Consider the following 19,329-nt stretch of genomic DNA (forward strand, 5'->3'; position numbering starts at 1 on the left):
GTCCCAGGAAGTGTAACAGTCTTGGCTGCTGACCAGGTGCATTTAATAATCTTTTTATGTCATCTTGAGGAGGTGTGCATTTAAGTATGAATTTAAATTGATATGCAGCATGAAAGGTCACAAAGTCATGATGCTTAAAGCTAAAGGTGGATTACACATACAGTGGGGGAAAAAAGTATTTGATCCCTTCAGCTCCCTCCACAGATTTTCTATGGGATTAAGGTCTGGAGACTGGCTAGGCCACTCCAGGACCTTAATGTGCTTCTTCTAGAGCCACTCCTTTGTTGCCTTGGCTGTGTGTTTTGGGTCATTGTCATGCTGGAATACCCATCCACGACCCATTTTCAATGCCCTGGCTGAGGGAAGGAGGTTCTCACCCAAGATTTGACGGTACATGGCCCCGTCCATCATCCCTTTGATGCGCTGCAGTTGTCCTGTCCCCTTAGCAGAAAAACACCCCCAAAGCATAATGTTTCCACCTCCATGTTTGACGGTGGGGATGGTGTTCTTGGGGTCATTCCTCCTCCTCCAAACACGGCGAGTTGAGTTGATGCCAAAGAGCTCGATTTTGGTCTCATCTGACCACACTTTCACCCAGTTCTCCTCTGAATCATTCAGATGTTCATTGGCAAACTTCAGACGGGCCTGTACATGTGCTTTCTTGAGCAGGGGGACCTTGCGGGCGCTGCAGGATTTCAGTCCTTCACGGCGTAGTGTGTTACCAATTGTTTTCTTGGTGACTATGGTCCCAGCTGCCTTGAGATCATTAACAAGATCCTCCCGTGTAGTTCTGGGCTGATTCCTCACCGTTCTCCTGATCATTGAAACTCCACGAGGTGAGATCTTGCATGGAGCCCCAGACCGAGGGAGACTGACAGTTATTTTGTGTTTCTTCCATTTGCGAATAATCTCACCAACTGTTGTCACCTTCTCACCAAGCTGCTTGGCGATGGTCTTGTAGCCCATTCCAGCCTTGTGTAGGTCTACAATCTTGTCCCTGACATCCTTGGACAGCTCTTTGGTCTTGGCCATGGTGGAGAGTTTGGAATCTGATTGATTGATTGCTTCTGTGGACAGGTGTCTTTTATACAGGTAACCAGCTGAGATTAGGAGCACTCCCTTTAAGAGAGTACTCCTAATCTCACCTCGTTACCTGTATAAAAGACACCTGGGAGCCAGAAATCTTGCTGATTGATAGGGGATCAAATACTTATTTCCCTCATTAACATGCAAATCAATTTATAACTTTTTTGAAATGCGTTTTTCTGGATTTTTTTGTTGTTATTCTGTCTCTCACTGTTAAAATACACCTACCATTAAAATTATAGACTGATCATTTCTTTGTCAGTGGGCAAACGTACAAAATCAGCAGGGGATCAAATACTTTTTTCCCTCACTGTATATTGTATATAAGTGTGTGCATTTATCCTGTTTTAATTTTATTTTGAAAGTAGAAGACTGATTCAACAGGTGTTTATTTCCTTTTTTTAATGCAGCCACTTGCTGAGAAAAATGTGAACCAGTAACATTGATGAAGAAAAGCAAACCTTGAATATAATTAGTTCACTTGTTTAGACATTTGAAAAACTATAGTGAGGGGGCAAGAAAACACAATCCAACAGCTCTCATATTTAAATCCCACATGGATCTCATGGATTTATTGGAAGGATGCTATAGATAAAAATAACAGTGAAATAGTGATTATTATTTGGGTGAGTTTTCACTGGACAGAGGAATTAACATGGACTCCACCTTGCAGGCTGATATTGTGATAAGCATCATTATTTGTGTTGGCCTATACACTCCTTTAATAGTAGAGTGAATAATATATATATATATATATATATATATATATATATATATATATATACATACATTCACCTAAAGGATTATTAGGAACACCTGTTCAATTTCTCATTAATGCAATTATCTAACCAACCAATCACATGGCAGTTGCTTCAATGCATTTAGGGGTGTGGTCCTGGTCAAGACAATCTCCTGAACTCCAAACTGAATGTCTGAATGGGAAAGAAAGGTGATTTAAGCAATTTTGAGCGTGGCATGGTTGTTGGTGCCAGACAGGCCGCTCTGAGTATTTCACAATCTGCTCAGTTACTGGGATTTTCACGCACAACCATTTCTAGGGTTTACAAAGAATGGTGTGAAAAGGGAAAAACATCCAGTATGCGGCAGTCCTGTGGGCGAAAATGCCTTGTTGATGCTAGAGGTCAGAGGAGAATGGGCCGACTGATTCAAGCTGATAGAAGAGCAACTTTGACTGAAATAACCACTCGTTACAACCGAGGTATGCAGCAAAGCATTTGTGAAGCCACAACACATACAACCTTGAGGCGGATGGGCTACAACAGCAGAAGACCCCACCGGGTACCACTCATCTCCACTACAAATAGGAAAAAGAGGCTACAATTTGCACAAGCTCACCAAAATTGGACAGTTGAAGACTGGAAAAATGTTGCCTGGTCTGATGAGTCTCGATTTCTGTTGAGACATTCAGATGGTAGAGTCAGAATTTGGTGTAAACAGAATGAGAACATGGATCCATCATGCCTTGTTACCACTGTGCAGGCTGGTGGTGGTGGTGTAATGGTGTGGGGGATGTTTTCTTGGCACACTTTAGGCCCCTTAGTGCCAATTGGGCATCGTTTAAATGCCACGGCCTACCTGAGCATTGTTTCTGACCATGTCCATCCCTTTATGACCACCATGTACCCATCCTCTGATGGCTACTTCCAGCAGGATAATGCACCATGTCACAAAGGTCGAATCATTTCAAATTGGTTTCTTGAACATGACAATGAGTTCACTGTACTAAACTGGCCCCCACAGTCACCAGATCTCAACCCAATAGAGCATCTTTGGGATGTGGTGGAACGGGAGCTTCGTGCCCTGGATGTGCATCCCACAAATCTCCATCAACTGCAAGATGCTGTCCTATCAATATGGGCCAACATTTCTAAAGAATGCTTTCAGCACCTTGTTGAATCAATGCCACGTAGAATTAAGGCAGTTCTGAAGGCGAAAGGGGTCAAACACAGTATTAGTATGGTGTTCCTAATAATCCTTTAGGTGAGTGTGTATATATATATATATATATATATATATATATATATATATATAATCACACACACACACACATAGTTTTATTAATTAAATGTATATTCACCCTATAAATGTATATTTTTTAATTCATGGTGATTACTATTAAATATATAGTGGCAGAATTATTTGGTGAATTTAGAGACACATACTGCAAATAACACCTACTGTAGTGATACAGTAACGTTGTGTTTATTTGTGCATGTTGGCAAATACTTTTTGTTACGGTTAAGTAACTGACTTATACTGTGGTTTATAATGGCCCCCTGGAATCTGACGAGTCACTTAATCATTCAAGGAAGAAAATAAACCCCCCCGCTGCTACCGGATTAAGCAGCGCCGACTCTTGCTCATTATTTTATCAGTGGTCGTAGGGGTTTCGGCTCAGTATCTCAGCCCCCCGGGAATTTCAAACTCGGCGCCTATGGTTGGGGGTGCTGGTGAAGTGAGCTCTTATTGAGAGCACAGGGCAATTTACAATGAGGAAAATAATCCCCCGCTTTTTTTGCCCCATTTCATAGCCTTTTCCCCCAACGCAATATTTCCCAGCATCTTCCCGCCATGGCTTCAATTCCCCCCCATACATGGGTGGTTTCCCCCCAGTCTGGCAACCCTGTCCCAAACACGTCTGCGTCACAGCGCCAAGGAGCAACGGCGCAGCCGCAAACAGGAACACGCCTGGCTGTCAGCCATTTTGTGTGATTGTGACAATAAACGTGAGCAATAAAGACGTGCTCTGACAGCGGAGACTCAGTCGCTTTGTCTGCCAATGCTTTTTCGAGGAGATCTCTCTGTGAAGAGCTGGACATTGTCCACCCCGGCAGCCCTGCGGACGCCGAGCCCACAGACACGGGAGGGACGGGAGAGACTCGCACTCGCGGCTCTGCGCTGCGGGCCGCTCGTTCCGCACAGAGGCGCTCTCTGGAGCAGCGCTGGACACGCTGGTGAGTAACGAGCCGCTCGGACACTCGGCCGGGTTTTGAGTCCGAGTGCTGAGTAGCTCATGTGTGTGATCAGCAGAGGACCGTCCCAATACAGCTGCTGCTCTCACCCGTCCAGTGCGGACAGCAGCCCCACCATGCAGCTCCGCGACAGATCAGCGCAGCGCAGCCAGGAGCGCCCGGGCGACCGACCGGATCGCCGCAAACCAGCGTCCCCTGGCGGCTCCCTGTGGTCAACGGGAACCGGCCGCGGCGTGCAGCGTTGTGCCCTCAGGTGCTGCCGAAGCTCATCTCGGTTTCTGTTTCTACACAAAGACTCGTCAAAGTAGTCCGTTGAGTGTGTTTATTGCACAGGCATGTGTGACGGCAGGCTGCTCGCTGCGTTGGGTTAATCCTGCGTAGCCAGAGCAAGCGGCAGCAGTGAGTCCAGGCCCGGCCTGAGCCTCGGTCTGTCGCAGCACATCTCTCCGGCGTGAGGGTCTCCACCGTTGTTCCCCAGCGAAATCAACAGCGGCACTTTCGGTTGAAACCGTGCAAAGAAACTCCTGGTGCTGGGGGTGGTGTAGACTCGATCCATCCTCTTGATGTGGCTCTCTGAGCTGCAACTTGAATTATGAGCTCACCTGGCACTGGGCTGCATTTATACTGGCTTGTCGTGGATGCATTGTGCCAGGTCTCAGTGGTAATTGAGTCTTGGAGTTCTGGTCTGGCCAATCAGAATGCTCTATCTGCAAAGACTATGACATCATATCCTGGCTACAACCAAGTGTGTGAGGGTGGTGGGGGTTCACTGAATTTCATGTGAGCCATAATAGAGTGCAACACAGTAGAGGAGTTATTGACATCAACGTAGTTGTTGCACTTTATTTGGGATACTCAAGTTTAATTGAAGACAGTGCTGCCCACCCCCATCCCTTGCTGAATTGGCAGAGTCCTGTTATTCCCAGAGCAGGCTGCTGACAGCTGTGCACAGAGCTTCTTGGGGAGCTACATTCCTGAAATTATTGACACTTCCTACTCATTTGGATATGATATAGGCCTAGCTGAGATACAGATTAGGGTTTGTTGTATGAAATCACCTGTGTGAGGCTCTGTGAATATGTAGGAACATCTCAGAATATGTGGAAGGGCAGAGAAGTGACCAATACAGTGCATTCATCTTGAGCACAGCAGTCAGGCCTGTTCTGTTATTCACGTCCCTGAAACCCTACATTGGGGTCCGCAGCAGGCGGTTAATGTAGGTGAATTTGTGGCCCTCAGTTTATTAATTTACCATTTCCAGTAACCTCAGCTGTAAGTTCACTGAGGGTGCTTTTTCACCCTGGCATGAAAAATCGCTAATGGTAACGCTGTCATGCGGACCCGGGTGCACACTGGAGTACCAAATCCGAGACTACCTGGAGGAGGTGGTCTGAGTTTGGTTGCTCCCGAACTGTGGCGCAGTTCGCGTGAATGTGAAAGCAACACGGACTCGGGTGCGCACTTGTTCAGGAATTGAAGTAACCTGCGCATGCGTGACACTGACGATATCATTGTCTCCTCAACACACGAGAACCATGTGTGTGTAGGAGATGACACTTTACCTTGGATTCGTTCGTGAGTAAGCATTCATTTGTATCTTTGTTTACACTGCATTTGTAGCACTCAGCTGTCTTCTAAAAAAAAAATCTATTGCGAGCAGCAGAAACACCCCATCCCCTGGTTATGTGCTGAATTACGCCATGCAATGAACATAAACACAGTTGTCGTTCACTATGCTGAACATAATAGCACCAAAATAACAAAAAAATAAAAACTATGCTCAGTCGCGTTGTGTTCTCCATGCGTACTCCATGCGCGTTTGTGATGACGTAACATGAATGCAAACGCACCAGGGTTCGATAGAAACAAGTTGAGTGTGAAACCAGACCAACGCTGCGGGGGGCGCTGGAAATAATCGCGCCTGGGCTAGGACCGCAGCAAACGAGCCCAGTGTGAAAGCCCCCTCAATGAGTGTCTAATAGATCTAAAAAGCACTCAGCAGACAGCAAGAACAGACTGTTCAGTTTGGAGTGAACACATAATTTTTGCTTTGTTCTGCTCCAAAATGATCATGCAAATCCAACCTGTGTGTAATGCAGACTTTATGGACAGTAGATCCTGTTCATTAATAAGCAATAATACCAAAAATTCCTTTATAGGTAACAAGAGCCTAATGAATACAAATGTATTCCCTGATTCTTGACACAGACCCCTTCAGATAAAACGAGCTGGTTGGCCAATCAGGAGGAGAATTTCCTAGAATTTCTTAGAGATTTCACATTTCTCTCTCTCTCTCTCTCTCTCTCTCTCTCTCTCTCTCTCTCTCTCTCTCTCTTTCTCTATGTATATAGGTATATATATATAATTCACTTTTTGGCTTTGAATAAAGAGAAGGACACGCAGAGCTTTGTAACTCATTCGAGGTGTGAGATTGCAGCTGGCGGGATGGCGTCGCGTTGGGGGGCTGTTTTACAGCTGCTCAGCAGATCAGCCTTCCCAATTATTACCAATTCTGGTTATAGAAACCTTCCATGGACAGGCTGCCAACTCCACTGTAATGCACACAGGCCCAGGCCCATCAATACCTTTCCAGGGCCCACAGAGAGAGAAGGGCGCTGTTGTGGCCCGCAGTGGAAGAAGCTCGTATGGATGGGGAGGCTGAGCATTCATCAGTGGATCTGAAATCATTCCTCCATCAGGATAGCTGAGACATTTTTGTTGGTTTTCCTGTCATACAAGCGTCTGAACTTAAACACAATACAAAGTGTCATGAAAGATAGTGATGTCTCTGTTAAGATTGTTACTGGGGCCCGACAGATATATTGGAGTACCGCTGTTATCGCCCGATACTGGCCTTTTACAGAAATGTCTGTATCGGCACATATTCCACCGATAATCCGATATATTTTCTCAGACTATTGGCTAAATATGTTTCTCAATGACCATAAAATCATTAGTCAGACTTCAGACAATGAATGAATACATGCTTATTTGGTTTTACAGTCGTTATTATAATTATTTACCATTCTTTCTTAATAGTTATGGTGCTTTAGTTTTTTCTGGAAGCTCCGACTCCACCGTGACTCTCATGCGCAGCGCACACTACACTGCTGAACGCCAGTGAAACAACCACCCACTGAGAGACGCAGGGCTCATCAACCAATAAACGAGAGTTTTAATAAAACCCTCATAACCAATAGAAAGAGTTTTTTAAAGCTGTGCATTTGAGTGTCCATGTTTTTTATTGTTTATTTGCGTCATGACTGAAGATTACTGTATACTATGGCATAGAGGTGCATTTCTACTGAAAAGTTAATTAAATCGCTCAGTAGCAAGTAAAATACAGAAAAACAGTAAATATTCGCTGAAGATGTTGACTAAAAATCAGCAACAAAAACTGTCTCGAAATGACAAGCAAGCTCAGATCACAGAACTATCTAAAAAAAAATGAGTGAAAAACGCATCTCACACAATGTTGGATAAAAGTGAAACTACATGATATTTATAAAGCTATTTCAAATCATACATCATGTTTTGGCTGTGATTCGTATTGCAATACGTTTAACATACATGTTAAATAAGTTACACTTTTGAGGGCATTTTTAAATACAATTTGTATTTTTATTTTTCACCCCACCCTCTTCCACCCACCCTCTCCTACTAGCCATCCAAGACCGTCCGTGGCCAGGAGACAGACAGCCAGACAAATAACCAACAGAGTAAACAAACAGTGAAACCAACAGGTGGACAATTAGACAGACGGACCGATGACACGTCGACAAACTAAGATATAAACCTAAAATTGTGTGCATATAGGAGACCAGTTGGGATGTATCACTCATGTGCAAGCATAATAATAATAAATCACAAACACACAAATAAATAAATATGTTTTTAACAGACTGTTTGCGGTTGTGTGTGTGTGTGTGTGCATGAAGCATTAGTTACAATGGAATGGAAACAACTGAGAAATTGTGCCCCAGTTTCATTAAATCTTATTTTCCTGGTTATTGTTGGTGGTGATGTTTTTATCCTGTTTAATATAATCTGTGAGCAGGTTTAGCCGTTGTGTGATGCTAAGTTTGTGTCCGCTTTTCCAGCTCAGGAGTGTAGTCTTCTTGGCAATAGTTAACGCTATGAGAGCTTGAGTGGGGTTTTGTTCCAGGAGGTTGAGTGTGGTTAGGTCTCCGAGTAGACATGTGGATGGAGAGAGCGGGAGGCTGCAGCCCAAAAGAGGATGTTTTGTTCATCACTTCTTGCCAGCAGTGTTGAGTCGGTGGACAGAGACAAAAGGCATGACAGTAATTGTCAGGGGTGTTCAGCATACAGTGTGAACAAGTTTCAGACTCTGTGAAGCCCATTGTAAACATTTGGTGCAGGGTAATGTGAGTTCTGTGAAGGACATTGTATTGTATCAGTTGTGTGAGGGTGTTATTACTCATTGGGAATATATTCTTGCAGATTTGTGGTATCAGTGTGGATTGCTAAATCTTTTTCCAAGTTGCCAATTGGGAGGGATATTGATGAGTCATTTTTGGATAAGAGATTGTATAATTTTGATTATGGTTTCTTGGAGAGGGTTAATTTGTTGATTGTTTCCATAAAGGGGGGGGGTTGTAGATTGTTATTGAGTATATTCATTTTTGATTCGATAGCATTTTTTAATTGGAAATATTGTTCTTCACCGAGAACAAACTTCTGTTCCAAATCATTGAGTGCGAGGAGGTTATTATTTTCAAATATATGATGTAAACGTGTGATACCTTTCCTTTTCTAAATGCTGAAGACTGTTGGCGTTTTATTAATCAGGAGGTCAGGATTAGATCATATTGGGGTGAATTTGCAGGGTGTCATGGTAGAATGAGTGATTTTGTTAATTTTCCAGCAAGCTGTCAGGGTTGGGGAGATTACAGTGTTCTTAAAGCAGTTATGACGTTTAACAGTTGGGCTTATGAAAGGTAAGTCATTAATTGAAATTTCTTTGCATACAAACTGCTCAGTTTCTATCCACGGATTGATCTGTTTATTTGAGTATAGACATTTTCTAACATATTGTAGTTGGTTAGCCAGGTAGTAATGATACAAATTTGGTGCATCCAGACCTCCTTGTAGCTTACTTTTGTGTAGTGTGGTTAACTTAATCCGAGGATTTTTATTCTTCCAGTAAAATTCAGTAATTATTGAGTCTACATTTTGGAACCAAATGGTTGTAGGTTGTACTGGGACCATAGTGAAGAGATCGTAAATTTTGGGTATGTCTACACGATTTCTACAGTCCGACCCGATTTTGTGAACAGTGAGCGGCTCACACTTAACGACTGTTTTGCACCTAATTGATGTCTTTTGTGTCGTGAAGCAGCGCACACAGCCGAGCGCTTCAGTACAGACACACACTTCACGACTGATCTGACATCCCTATCGTGGATCTGCGTAGCGCAGCTACTACACCTGCTGACATCACGTTTCTTTTGCTACTATTGTACTATAGTCTTCCTTTAGAAACTACAGGTCCTACAGTAGCCATAAAACATCATGTTCATTTCGATTTATATGGAAATGCCTCTAAGTAAGAATGGGGTTATTAAATAAAATACAGTGGCCGAATTCAGTTAATTGATAACCTATTATTGTCTGTAAGACATGCTATGGCAGGAGGACACCACTTTGTTATAAGGTGCTAAAGAATGATAACTTACAGTACCCAATCCAAACATACAAAATCAGTCTTAAAAAAAAATGAGACTACATAGTCTGCCTGTAGCCTAAATGTCCCAACTTCCCAGAAAGTAGAATTAATGTAGTCTTGTTTTTTCTCTTCTCAGTAGTTCTTGTTAGTTGTAATATCGAAATTGTAATGTAGCTACAAGGTAAATGAGTGAATGCATGTACAGCTGTGCAAGCTGGGTGCAGAGTCTCAGGAGTGCGTCTCTGATGGAAGGACGCTGTTTATCAGTTGTGTGGAGACTGAGTGAGTGCAGGGGAGTGGGTGACAAGGAGAAGTCAATTATCTGCATGGTTACACTATATATACAGATCAGAATTCGTCACAGTTTTCGCACCCAAAATTGCAGAATCTCAGAGCCAGATCAGAAGCTCAAAATAAGTCCTCAGTAAATTATGTCATGTTTGTCATTTTTGTTGTTTAATAAATGAAATTCTGAATGGATGGTTTACACATTTCTGCTTTGATTCTTTAACAAATTTAATAAGCAAGTAAATCATTTGTATGAATATTTATATAGTAATATATACACTCACCTAAAGGATTATTAGGAACACCTGTTCAATTTCTCATTAATGCAATTATCTAACCAACCAATCACATGGCAGTTGCTTCAATGCATTTAGGGGTGTGGTCCTGGTCAAGACAATCTCCTGAACTCCAAACTGAATGTCTGAATGGGAAAGAAAGGTGATTTAAGCAATTTTGAGCGTGGCATGGTTGTTGGTGCCAGACGGGCCGGTCTGAGTATTTCACAATCTGCTCAGTTACTGGGATTTTCACGCACAACCATTTCTAGGGTTTACAAAGAATGGTGTGAAAAGGGAAAAACATCCAGTATGCGGCAGTCCTGTGGGCGAAAATGCCTTGTTGATGCTAGAGGTCAGAGGAGAATGGGCCGACTGATTCAAGCTGATAGAAGAGCAACTTTGACTGAAATAACCACTCGTTACAACCGAGGTAGGCAGCAAAGCATTTGTGAAGCCACAACACGTACAACCTTGAGGCGGATGGGCTACAACAGCAGAAGACCCCACCGGGTACCACTCATCTCCACTACAAATAGGAAAAAGAGGCTACAATTTGCACAAGCTCACCAAAATTGGACAGTTGAAGACTGGAAAAATGTTGCCTGGTCTGATGAGTCTCGATTTCTGTTGAGACATTCAGATGGTAGAGTCAGAATTTGGCGTAAACAGAATGAGAACATGGATCCATCATGCCTTGTTACCACTGTGCAGGCTGGTGGTGGTGGTGTAATGGTGTGGGGGATGTTTTCTTGGCACACTTTAGGCCCCTTAGTGCCAATTGGGCATCGTTTAAATGCCACGGCCTACCTGAGCATTGTTTCTGACCATGTCCATCCCTTTATGACCACCATGTACCCATCCTCTGATGGCTACTTCCAGCAGGATAATGCACCATGTCACAAAGGTCGAATCATTTCAAATTGGTTTCTTGAACATGACAATGAGTTCACTGTACTAAACTGGCCCCCACAGTCACCAGATCTCAACCCAATAGAGCATCTTTGGGATGTGGTGGAACGGGAGCTTCGTGCCCTGGATGTGCATCCCACAAATCTCCATCAACTGCAAGATGCTATCCTATCAATATGGGCCAACATTTCTAGAGAATGCTTTCAGCACCTTGTTGAATCAATGCCACGTAGAATTAAGGCAGTTCTGAAGGCGAAAGGGGGTCAAACACAGTATTAGTATGGTGTTCCTAATAATCCTTTAGGTGAGTATATATATAGTTTAACACATGCTATTTCGGTAGAGGCATTCAATTTATGGCGATAAAATAATAATTTTGTTTGTACTTTCATACGGCAATTTGTTGGAGGGACGTTTTACAACATCACTGAACAACTATTGGTTGTTAATAAATGACTGGCGTCTGTAAAGACTACATTTTTTTGCATGTAAATATTTGTTTGAGGTCATAACACTGTATTTACATCTCCAGCCCCCCACCTTGTGCAGTGTCCTCTGTATTGATAGGTAACCCTAGCTGGCTCTGGTTATCTCAACTCATTATCAGTGGAGCAGTTAACTTTAGCTAATGGGTTAAAAGGGGCTTCTTAATGTCTAGTGTTAAAGATGCATTCCAGTGATGTTGGTGGGCTGTGTCCCATTCTGTACAATACGGCATTTTCTTAACTTTTTATATTAAGGGACCCTATTTTGTTCACTAATACCATTTCCTCTTGCACTGAACAAATGCTCAGGGATGTATCCATATTGAAACACTTTTGGGGGTGAGTGGAGAAGTTGTCTGTACTGTCTATTGTGTTCATGGCAAAAAGGTAATTACTGTTGTCTATTGTGTTAATGTCAATTTTAAAATAATTTTGTCTCTAGCAAATGGTAGCAAATATGTTGGTACATTTTTGGTGTATTGTTATGAATAGCCCAAAAAATCTTCCTGGGGGACCATGCCCCCGGACCCCCCTAGCAGATGTTGGCCCCTATGTAATAATCATAGCCCCCATTTTCAAAATCCTAGAATCGCCCCTGCCACTTGCTGTTTTCACTTGGTGTCTGCACTATTGGATGGTTTTCATTTGTTTTTTGTATTGCTTGTGGCATTTGATTGAACTTATGCTAATATTCTATGGTTTTCTTTCTATTTTTGTTTATTTGGTTTTATTAACATTGCTGCTCGCTGTGCAATTCTTAACTTGTATACATCTAACAAGAATGTTATTCTGGAGATCGATAGAGTAGTAGTTTTGATAAACTGATACATTCTTGCATTTGCACTATGTTACTTTGAAATTGGATGTAGTTGCCTTGTTGGATGTAAATGACGATCTTGTATCTAAACTCGTTAATGTTGCCTGATCATTTTATCTGATGTATGAATTATATTGTGAGAATAAAGCTGCTCTTTGGGGCATCTTTTTGAATTAATTACCTTCGTTTAACAGAAGGGACCTGTGGGGTGGTTTCAGTATTTGTTAAATATTATTTACCTTATATATAATATCGGAAAAGGCACTGTTACTCGTGTGGAGTATGGCGGCTCCTCCGGCTTGCAGTCGTCTTCTCCATCTGGTTAGCAGCTCAGTAATTCTCCTCCATTCAGAGTTGTGTCCTTGCCCACAATTATTCCTCTCCGTGTATCAGTTTATCTACGATTATTTGAAAAGAAATCCATATTGGTCTAAACTAACAAAACTTTGAAAACAAAAACAGCCGCAGCTTGGGCGTACAAGACCCGCCTGGCCTGGTGCACCCTGTCTACAGGAAGGAAAGACGTCACCCCCTTCCGGCTTCCTACTTCCTGTCAGTACAGAACGTCACAGAGTCCTAGTTTGCAGTCATCCAAATTATTTTATATTACTCTGATAAGTAATGAACCGCATCTCCAGTTGTTTGTAGTCATTTGAATGCTAGTCTACATTGTGTACTATGCTTTATACATTTGTAGTATATCACCCACAAGATGGAGCCAGAGAAATGAGTCTATGGTAATGTGTGGCAATTGTGAGTGTATTCCAATATAGTGTACTTTTAAGATTCAGAGTTTGTTTTCTGGCCTGTCATCAAACTCTGTGACCCTGGAAAATCAATAATTGATCATAGCTGGTTCTCTGCAACATAACCATGAATTAAACTTCAAAACATAGACAAAATCACAAACCGGTGCATTTGACTGAGTTCAATGCATAGTCATTTGTAGAAGTACAATTTGCAGACAGTAGCAGTTCGTGGCTGTTAATACTGGTGGGGGTGGTCCCTGAATCGCTAGCCATGCCCACTTTTGATATCGTTAAATAAATAATGTTGTGGAAATTAAATGCAATTCAGGCAAGCAGAGAGTCACTAGGATGTGACTGAATTGTAGCATATAAGAGAACAGACAGTAAATAACGTACTGAGACCATTGCAGCTAGTAGATACAAAACGCTGATGTTCCCTACATTCTTTAAAGGTTTCCCTTTATCCTATTAAAGTCTAAAGATGGCATACTCCAATTTATGTATTTTCACAACAATCGGAAGGATATGTCCATTTTTAATTGACAAGACATATGATCAGCCTTCAAGAGGGTTGGCTCCCTTTTCAGATTATTCTTGTGTTTTGTGTCTTTTAGTCTGTTGTGAAGTTTCAAATCTCTCACCCCTGTGCGGACTGATACCGGTGCAGGACTCAAGAGTTGTACAGTGTGAGGGGCAGACACTTTTGCCGGTTTTATCAAAGGTGTCATGTAGGAGAACGTGTCAATCAAAATTAGAATGGAGTCTTCTTATTGGCTCCTGATGTCACAAAAGATCAAACGTTTGTTTAAATGTTACTTTATTGATTTTGAGCACTTGGCAGATGAAAGAAGGTGGGGTAGGAATTAGATAGAGGGGCAAATTATGTTCCTGTCTGCCGCTATACATACTGGGAATGAGCCGGGAGAAGGGCCGAGAGGAAAAACATAAAGGAGATATAGTTAACAACTAGTAGAAAAAACACTGAGGATTCTATACAGGCCCTGTTACTACTTCCATTTTGTACTACATGTTTTTTTTGTTTGTTTGTTTTTTCACCTGCATTCATAGCGAAAGCAAAGTATATTTTAATGTAGTGGTTGCTAACGGGAAAAGACTGAACCCGTTCTGTGAGCTGTGTCTACTTTAAGAGAGGGATTCAGACGGACGTGAGTCACTGAGAACTGGTGACAGCGCTGCTGTCTGGGGATGATTTCAGCAATGATCGAGTAGGATCTCTGTCATACACAGAAATGAATACTATTAAATAATACTATATAATCAGCTATGTATCATATCCGACTGGGCTGTGGTTTGTCACATCCACAAAGAAAAGCTGGACCTTTTCGACAGTAAGGGTATCTGCCTGGAATTTACGTCTCCAAATGATAGGCGGCAACATGTGTTCCGATGTTTCACCCAGAACTTCAGGTAGCTGGGGCCAGTGGGGATGGGAGGTTGTGGCCTGTTATTAGTTTAATGTATAAGTTATTAAAATGTAGCTTTAGTTATTTAAAGGTTGGTGTACAGGTGACTAAGTTTGAATTCGAATCTAAGTTTATTTAAAATTTGTAATGACTTGATACTGCCACAATAAAAATCTATATGTTTTTAGTTATTTTTCTTGTTCTTCTCATTATTACTATCATATTCTTATAATTTTGTATTGGACGGGTTGTTGGCGGAGGGGGAAGTCAACAAACGGGTAGCAGCGTCCTTCTCAATGTTGCAGACAAACTTACGACCATGGTCATACACAAGTGAATACAAAGTATTTAAATTACTTTTTTTTTTTTTAAGCTTTCTCATAATTTTAAATGCTTGTTGTTCAAAATATGCAAATATGCAGTGTACATAGTTCAAAGTTTTGTCATTTAATTACATTTAAATCCAAATGTTTTTACATTTGAACCCACGTTTGCTTGTGTGATAAGTACTGAGTAAAGAAACATTGTGAACCTCTATAAAAATTATCCCCAGACTATCATAACAAGAACTCAGACTTTGGTCACTTGGACTAACATGGATCTGAAGTTAAAGGTTATGGCTTATCTTAAATTCTCCATTGTTTATTCACATTTTCAGATCAGAGAGTTCAATTACAGGAGAATAATTTTCAAATTAAAATGGGAAATTTAAATTAAATGTATTTTATTATTTAGATAGGATAAACTAAGAGTATGCTTTCATTATAAGTTAAAACAATGTAAATACCAATTTTGAAATGTAGTAACATTTAGAAATATGGGGGTCATCAGCTTTGTTTTTCACCACCATTTACACACGTTTCCTAAAATTATACTCTATTTACGCAAAACACAAAAGCCACACCATACTGGCCAAACCTCAGAAGCCTCAGACAAAATTAGATGCTCTATATTCAAAAACATGTTATTTTCCATCTCAATTAAACTCTGCCATCAAATAAATAGATCCTACTGAATACCCATTACACACCAGTGAGATCAATGAAAACACAATTATTAAATGGGTTTTCAGTAATACTAGTATACATCTTGCACTTTGCAACAGCATGCTACTGTAATCTGTGTACATTTTGTTAGAGAGAATTTTCAGAATTTCAACTGAATTTGCTAACGGTCAAGAAGCGTTTGGGTAAAAAGCAGACCATTTGGCCTCCATGTCCTGACTGCAGGTTTTCATCTACATCACAGGCAATATTTTTCCCCTGGCCAGGCAGTGGGGGAAATACTCCCTCATATGCCTCATCCACCCCAGCCAGGACTGCAAAGCAATATCCCCACAAGCCTCCTCCATAGCCTGGAAAAGGTTTTCCTGTTAAAAAGGGATTTCGGTCATGGCCCTTCCACTGCCATGCTGAGAAACTCCTCCATGGGGTTCAGGAATGGTGAGTTCGGTAGAAGAAACAGATTAGAGACTGTTGGGTTGTCAGTGAACGAGTTACAACCAGAGCAGCACGTTGGAAATGACAACGTAACAGGGCTGCTCTGACCATCCAGCTCCCTTTGCTCCTGTGGGAACAGAGCATCTCGTAGACCAGGGGTTCCCTTTGTCTGGTGATGGAGGACCAATTTCCGGAGGTTGCATGGCATGAGGGCCACAGTAGAAAATGAACCACAGATGAAAACGAAATATGTCCCAAATCATACCTTTTAATTTCCTATACATTTCTAGTAGGGAACATTTATGGATTTAAATTTTGGTTTAATTATTTTCCCCCAAATTACATGTGCAATTTTGAATAAAGTGTAAAAATATAGTAAAAGCTCAGAAAAGGAGTGGTTGAAGGTTGGCTTTGGGGGGCCGCACCAAACATCCTCAAGGGCTGCATTTGGTCCCCCGGGACGCACTTTGGGAACCCCTGTTGTACACCATCAAGGCCTGTGTTTTTCGGGTCAAGGGTGGCATGGAGGTGGAGGCATGGTGACTGATAGCTGCACAAAGAGCGATGTTGCAAAACACAGATGAACACAGGTGTCTTGCAAAAAAAATACCAGTAGTGAAACAATTAGAGCCTAATTGATAACTTTTTGTAAATTATTATTTCAGTTTTTGTTTTTGAGGGGAAACTAACAAACACATTATACAGATTATTTCCCAATTTTCAGGGATTTTAAGTACAATAGGTTTCAAATGGAGAGTGTAAAGTATAGAGATTAGGCCCCTCATTTTTTATTGTGAATTTGCTGACTATTATTTTGCACTTGAAATTGTTTGTTAGTTCACTTCATTGCAGATTTAGCAGTTTGCTTTCTCAATTATGTGTTATCAGCATACCATGCTATGTATTTTGCAACCTACAAGAAGATAGGCATGTTGACTTACTTAAACAGCATTTCTTGAAAAATCAAAACCGTTAACCATGTTATGATTTGTTGTTTTAATGGAATATGGTGAAAAATATTAATATGAGTAAAAGTATTTCACAATTAACATGCAGTTTTATTACTGTTCTGCTTAAGGTTTATTTTCTGGTGGTAATGTGTATCGAGTACTATACTAAAATTAGTATTTGTACATAGAACCAGTTTCAACGTATAAATGATTGTGAAAAACTGTAATGCATCAAAAATCTGACTCAACAAATCTTAATTGTTTAAATAAGCAGGTAGGCCTAGACCAAAACTTTGACCTACCTAACTTAAAAACGTATACGCTACTGCATTGTAATTATAAGTAGTTGAAACTGGGCTCTGACATTAAACCACTAGAGGGCATAGATTTGCAGGTAGGTCAAATTTGACTTGGTCTATCCCTAGGAAACCTACTCTCAAATATGGTGATAGATCAAGGTTCAGTTTATACACACTGGAATACAGCAGCCAAATTTGTAATCAAACCAGATCAGTTTGTTTAGTTAAAAATTAAACAAAATGTTTGCAGGCTTTCAAACCAAATAATACTATGACTTTTGAAGTTTAACTTTACAATGTTGCTTCTACATTTCAAAGATTATTTTTGCCCTTTCTACTTTATTACACAATTTGCATTACTGACTGATTGTATTATTGACTTTTGTCCATTTGCTAGGGGAAGTGACCCAATTAAGCCCACCAAAATCAAAGTTTTCTTATAGATATGTGAATTGCTTCCCCAATAAAGTGGGTATTCAATCAAAGATGAATCTCTCTTCTAAACACTTGTGGTAGATTTTGTCATACATTTACTAAATTAAATTAACTTATTTAATTGCAAAAGTCCGGAGTGGGCATATGTACCCTTTAAGCCCACGTGTCCCAAATAAGCCCATGAGAGTTTTAACAGTAAATTCTTCAATTTGTATTGATTTAAGCACTTAACATTTTATACATTATTGAATTCAGATCTGAAATAACCAACCTAAACAATTCAAATTGTATTTTTATATTATCTGAGACTAATTTCCATCACATTGGATTGTTGCACATGTAGAGGTAGTTTGCTCGGTTGTTGGGGTTGGGGCCGGGGCTGTCGGGGCTGTGGAAGTCTGCACAGGTGCTTCAGAAAAAGGAGCATGATTTGTGGACACTTGTCTGTCCACCCGGCTCTGGCTCACAGGGAATATTCCGGTGCTCTCAAAGCCGCTGATGATGTTTTCTGACCATGGAAAGTACAAGGAATTCCTCCTTTGAAATTTTGTCCTTGCTAACACGGGAATGGCAGCACAGTCCTTTCCTCCATTACCTTTTGACTAGGGATGCACCAATCGATCGGCCACCAATCAGTATTGGGCCAAAATGGCAAAAAATTACTATATCGGCTATCGGCCGATTGCTTTAAAATGGACGATATTTCTGACCGATATTTCAGTCTGATGGAGCGGCTTTTATTGCGTCTAACTAAGCAACTAAGCATTTCTATTCTTCTTGTGTGGATTTAACAAAATATGAATGACGCACACGAACTGCAATGCAGTTCCCCCTCGACCTGCTCCCGTTCTATAGGTCAATAAATAATAGGAAAATATTGGTATCAGTATCGTCCCATCTTATTATGTGAATATCGGTTATCGAAACAGAATTTTGATATCGGTGCATCCCTTCTTTTGACTTCACCACACACTGTCTTGTCCAGTGGCTGGAGGATGTGGGTGAGGTGAGAGGGGAGCCGGAAAAGCACAAGCCCATTTTCTCTGGCCTTGGTCGCAAATGCCAGGGAAATATCTGACACATGACCGTCAAAAATTTAAACTCTTGGCAGTCCCATGTCAGAGATGTTTGACAAAAACAGCTTCTCAAAACACTCTACTCTACTACTCTACTAAATTATTATTCTCTGTCCATCTGTGATCTACACGAAATTCCCAGCAAGCTTTCATAATGTTATTTATTGCATTCCGTATAAGTTTTTTTCTCCGCCTACCCATTTTGTCCTCATAATAAAAATAAGGTAAGTAGTTAAGTTCATGAATGAAAAGGATGTATTCTGAGTAATATTAATTAATTTAAGGCTTTTTTAATATGAGGTAAAATGAGTTCTGGGCTTAGTGGGCTTATTAAGAATAACAGTGGTCCATGGGAAATTAACCTCAATCATTTTATAGAGTTAATGTAAACATGTAATATCTTTATAATAAATAA

The sequence above is a fragment of the Amia ocellicauda genome, chromosome 8 (genome assembly GCF_036373705.1).
Source record: "Amia ocellicauda isolate fAmiCal2 chromosome 8, fAmiCal2.hap1, whole genome shotgun sequence".
Taxonomy (NCBI): Eukaryota; Metazoa; Chordata; class Actinopteri; order Amiiformes; family Amiidae; genus Amia; species Amia ocellicauda.